This window comes from Ammospiza caudacuta, chromosome 38, assembly GCF_027887145.1.
Source record: "Ammospiza caudacuta isolate bAmmCau1 chromosome 38, bAmmCau1.pri, whole genome shotgun sequence".
NCBI lineage: Eukaryota > Metazoa > Chordata > Aves > Passeriformes > Passerellidae > Ammospiza > Ammospiza caudacuta.
In genome coordinates, this window is record NC_080630.1 from 75,065 (window position 1) to 80,805 (window position 5,741).

General features: G+C 41.3%; 1 long non-coding RNA gene across 2 annotated transcripts; it reads right to left on the reverse strand.

Annotated features, from left to right (window-relative positions):
* Positions 1–983: 983 nt before the first annotated feature.
* On the reverse strand, positions 984–4,977 carry LOC131570767 (uncharacterized). Of its 2 annotated transcripts, XR_009275916.1 has the most exons (4): positions 4,777–4,977; positions 4,089–4,152; positions 3,316–3,391; positions 984–3,198 (listed from the first exon to the last, which is right to left on the reverse strand). It is a non-coding gene; the product is annotated as an uncharacterized LOC131570767 (long non-coding RNA). The 2 variants fall into 2 exon arrangements; XR_009275915.1 differs by having other exon boundaries at positions 984–3,391.
* Between the last annotated feature and the right edge of the window lie 764 nt (positions 4,978–5,741).

The following is a 5,741-nucleotide window of genomic DNA, read 5'->3' on the forward strand; positions in this document are numbered from 1 at the left end:
GATCGGGAGCGCGGCGTGGCACAGGAGCTCATTGGGCAGTGACCGCACTCGCGCTAATTAGCGCGCACGAGAGCAGCGGGCTCGGTTCGGCTGAGCTCGGCTCCGTTCAGGCAGCCTCGCAAGCCTGGCCTCGGTTCGCTCGAGGCCGTCAGGTTCCGCCGGTCTCGCCTTGGTTCGGCCGAAGGAGGCGTCGTTCGCTCGTGTTTTTACAAATATCTTTCTATATTGACTGTATATTTCTATATTTAATTTTATACTTCTATAATACTTCCATTATTCCAAATAAAAACCCCGTCTCTAACCAAATAAATAAAAAAACCCTTCTTTTAAAGGATACTGCAATATTTTTTATTTATACTTTGTATAATTATACATTCATATTTTAATTTATCGTTTCTTTGGATGTATTACATTAATAATGATATATATATAAAATTTTAAAATAGATTTAAATTATTATTTAAATTATGTATAATATCTACTGCTACAACTAATTTTTTCTGATATTTTAAATTTTTATATTTATCTGTATGTATTTATTATATATTTCTAAACTTAGATTTCTACCTTTATATTATTTGCATTTATAATTTTTACAATCAAAACACTGCCTATTGACCAATAAAGAAAACCCGCTTTATTTAAGTATTTTAAAAATATTTTCATGTTTATAATTTTCATATTTATATTTATAATTTGTTCAATATTACATGAGAACACACCTGCTCCTGCACCGCAGTGGGGCCCCCTCTCCTGGGGACCTTGGGGTGCCCCAACGGCATCAGAGCCCCGAGTCTTCACCCCCTTCTCCTCTATTTAGAAACTACACTGGAACTTTTTTCTGGAAATAAAGACATTACCTAAATCCTCTCCCCGTGTCCTAGACAGATGGATATTCAGTTATTAGTTGGCTGGGCAGCAGTTTCTTAAATAGAATGATAAACAAGATGTGAACATTTCAGCTACAAGCAAATAGGCAAATCTGAACAAGGTACTGGTGGGCGACCACTGAAGTTATTTTGAAGGAATTTTTTAAACAATAAAATATTGATACCACAAAAATAAAGCAAAAAGCTAACTACTGGCTAAGAAAAAATTAACTTTTGACAGCAACAACATTCCAACCACACAGGCTTTTTCCCGATGTCATACCTTATAACTACCTCTCTTGGGAATTCTCATCATGTATCCCAAAAGGAATAAATACCTCAGAGCGTCCTAAAGCAAAAAGTAGCGCACATGAGCTCCTCACACTCCCGGGAGGCCTGCACAGCGTGCACTGAGTCTGCAACAAATTCTGCTCAGTGAGAGTCTGCAAACAAAGGTTCAATTGATGAATTGAACTGATTGTAAAGGGAGGTTTTCTAAGCACAGAAGCACAACAAAGAACAAGCAAAAACAATTCTTAAAAAAAACCTGCAAGTTTTATTTAGCATATATGCGACTGATTTCCACCCTGTGGCTTCTCACTTTGATTCGCGTCTGTAGGTTCAGGAAGATGACAATGCACACTCTGCCCTCCCTGAGCCCCCCACAGCAGCTGAGCGCTGCTCCGTGCGCTCAGATCGTCAGGAACTGGATTGCCCGCATGGACTGGAACTGCTCTGCTGCAGATTCAGGAGAGAGAGGCTGGCTGAGGCGTCGTCCCAATTCCATTTCTGTGTGACGAGAAGCGGTTTGTTCCCAACGGGTGCAACAATCCCCAGCTCGCTTCCATGGTGAGTACCGATGGCACACAAATGGCAGCCTGAGGAAATCGTGTTCTGGGCTCTAAGTGGTCGGGACAGGGTCTGATTTTTTGTTTTGCATCTGTATGATGATTAGTACGACAGGGCCCTGATCGATGACATGGCAGCACAGAATTAAAAACTCCTCAATAGGATTACATCGACTTCTAGGAAAAGACAAAAGCCTAGGACCCTTCTGAAATCTATTTTTAATGCGAAGCACACGGATTGTCACTATGCTGTGCCTTCCAGCTTTTCAAAGCAGCTTACCTCTGAAGACCAGAAAACATTGATTTCTACAGAAACAACGGGCAACCCCCAGGCTAATCTCAGCACTACTGTTTAATAGGGGATCTGCCAGCGTGCCAGTCCAGCTTCAAGTGTGCTTTATTTCAGTCTAACATCCCCTCAAAATTCTTCTCACATCTCCCAACCCTGACATCTTATTTTTCCCTAAAGCTTCTCATCATTAGCAATTTCCAAGTAACATGGTATTTTTACAACATTCAAAAATGTCATGCTGGACTGTGCTAGAGAGTAATTTGCAAATATAAGCTTAGCAAAGTTTGAATTGACTTGTCCAGAGAAAAAACCTACAAGTGAACACCTACACCTGCCTACAAAGAGCTAACAAGCCCCTGGCAGCTGCCAGCATCAAAGCACAGCGGATGTTTCTAATACAGGGTAAGGGTAACAATATCACCTTTTGTTCTCTCCAGCTTGTTTTCCCTGCAGTCATATTTTGCTTCTTATGATTTTTTTAGTCTCTGCATCTTCTTGGACAGCACCGAGCCCGACGACAAGGATACGAGAGTCTTTCCCTGCCGTAGGGAGAGAACCAGGAAAACAGTTAAAATAAGAACAGGGTAGTTTGAAATTCATACTTCCAATGAGAAGCAGCGCCTAACAAACAGAACAAAAGTAAACAAAGCATGGTACCTCCCTGGGGACAGAAGACTTACAAACTCTCCAGGATTTACAATTCTAGCGACCAACCCCTTCAGGACGGCAGCCAAGTGTCCCATGGGATGGTGCTGCACCAAAGAACGATCTGAGAGGTTCCAAAGAGTGAAATGCACAATATTTTGCAAAGCCGTAAAATCTTGCAAAATAACAAAAATACAATAGATGTAAACTACAGGGTAAGAGTACAAGTGTTCACTTTAAGAGCTGGAACCATCCAGGTGAGCACCTGATAACTGGATCCTCACCAGAGTTTGAACCCTTCAGGACACAGAAGGGTTTTCCCCAGAAATTTCACAGACTGAGTTTTGATACAAGTATACTTGCCAGACCCTCAGAAACATCACCCATTCTCCAGGTGTCTGGAGAGAACTGCAAATGGCTCTCACGTAGTTTGAGCTAGCTCTGTAAGGTCTCAGGGTGAATTTCACCAGATGCAACCAAACTGGGCAACTCCCAGTGGGACAGAAGGAACCCAAAGCTTGGGTTCGCAGAGCTGCAGCAAATACTGAGGAAACAAACATAACAGCGTAAAAAATAATAAACCATCCTTTTTTTTTCTCTTGCTTTTGTTTTTTTCTTATTCAGATCAGCATAGCAATTAAAGAGAAGGTGAAAAACTCACCATTACTGAACATTTCATCATCTGTAGGCTGAGCATCCTTAGCACAGAGGACTCCAAAGTTAAAATTCACCGATCCCTGGGAAATAAAACCAAATATTGTATGATAAACAATCAAACAGCAGACGTAAAAATTTGTTTCCTCTAAGGACTTTCGGGTACGTATGTACCTTTGCATACATCCAACACATTGGAACATACACTTTATACCATCTCCTAATAAGTAAAAATTTACCTTTAAACTTTGATAGTACAGCATAAAATTATGAACTTAAATTGGTGATCTGTTATTATTAAGTTGGTGCCTAAAGTTATTTCTGCTGTCAGGTTCAAAAAAACATTAATTTTTTTTACTGGAATGAGCAATTGATTTCAAAGTCATCACAAGCCCACCAAAACACAAAGCAGTATTCACTGGATGGGTCTGTGAGCTAGAAGTAGTTAGGCTTGTACTTCCCTCTTGCTATTCCAGAACCAATAAATCCTGTCAACAAAACCAGGATCTATAGCCCACTGCTGTGAAAGATTCTACGAGGATGATGGTTTGATTTGTGTTTAGAAGTTTTGATTTGAAATGGCCAGTTCAATGGATAAAGACAGTTTAGGTAGTATTACATTGCTATTATTATTATTTCTATTATTATTTTTACTATTACTACTGCTATTGTTATCATCTGCTACTGGAAGAAACAAACCAGTAGTACCTATACTTAATTACTTTTATTTCCAGGAAATAATAAAGAAAAAGAACCAAACCAAAAAAAGTCACTTCCTACCTTTTATATCAAGGGATGAAAAATTGCTCTTGGGCTCTTCTCCAATTTATCAAGACTCATAGCACTGAAAGGCAAACAAAACAGTGCTTTATAGAAGGGCAAGTGCACATTTCAAGGCTGAACCACCAACTGATTGCAGTGACAGCAGTTACAACATGAATCCTTCCCAGAGCCTCTGTTAAATGGAATGTTCTGTGGAACTGCCGTTTCTTTCCCAAAACACTAACTTCCAACACTTCCTAATAATATTTTGTATTTTAAAACAAAAGAAGTTAGTGAGACTCTGTGCGGAGGTCAGGTTTAAATTTATTTCCTTCTAAAGCACAGAGCTCTGTTCCATCACCCTTCACTTCGGCTCTACACTGAATCGTGGTGAGCATTTGAGGAGTGCTCAATAATCAATTCTATTTCTCTCTTTTTCTAGCTCTCTCTATTCCTAAATCATTCCAGACAAGTCAAATGAAAAATGAAAAAAACAAGTTCAGCATCAAAGTCACACTTTTTCCCGTTGTCTGGTCAAGAACAGGCTCTAAATCCACTTACTGCTGCCTTCAACGATTCAGACTTGCAAAAGCATTCTTACATATTTTACAGGTTTATCATAAAACCCACAGAACGCAAGCTCTGAATTACAGGAAAAGGTACACAGGCAAATATCTAAAGGGATCACTTATTAGTAAATACATACCTTGGTAGAGATCGCACTGAGAACCTTTCTGAGGGACTCTAAGGGACGCATGTTTTCTGAGCACCCTATAAACAAGAAAAGCTAGGATATAGTACAGGACATCCCCACTTTTTCTACATATTCAAATAGTATTTTTAATAAAAACAATTCAGTTAAAAAAGAAGGAAGAAAACCAAGCTAATTTTACTCAGCTGTATTTACTGCCGATTTAGAGAAAAATGCCGGGCAGCGTCGGCCGTTGCGGCACACGTCGCGCCGGCAGCAGGGCCTGCCGGGAGTTGGAGTCTCGGGCTGGTAGCCACTCATGTGCCGCGATAGCCGTTGCGTCACACGCCGCGCCGGCAGCAGGGCCTGCCGGGAGTTGGAGTCTCGGGCTGACAGCCACGGCTCCGTCCCCCGCCACCGGGAGCTGCAGTCCCTCCCGGGCATCAAACGGGTCCTTCGCCCCAGGGCGGGGAAGGACCTGAGGCAGGACCGCTCCTCCCGAATGCCCTCTCTTTTCCCCTCCAACTCTTTTTCTTTTTTTAACGCTGTTTTTCACCCCTTTCCCTTCCCTTCCCTTCTGCTCTCCTGCTTTCTTTCCTTTCCTTTCCTTTCCTTTTTTTCCCCTTCCCTTTCCCTTTCCCTTTCTTTTTCTTGTATTTGTAATCTTGGTTTTCCTTCCTAGCTTTAGAATCAAAAAGCAGCAGTAGTAACTTTCTGGCTACCTGGGAGTAAAAAAAACCCCAAAACTATAATGATTGAAAGAAAACTATTTATTCCCTGGGAGCCTGAAATTTTCTACTGCTGCACATGACACAGAGCTTTTTATTCCTTCTTATATACAGTTGATATTTTATACTCGCTTTATACACCGCCCCCTGCCGTCTGCACCGGCGCTCTGCAGGCAGAGTGCTGCGGCGTCGTTCGGTTCTGTTTAAATAAACTCGGCTAAATTAGGCTTGGTTCGGCTTAGGTCTAAAATC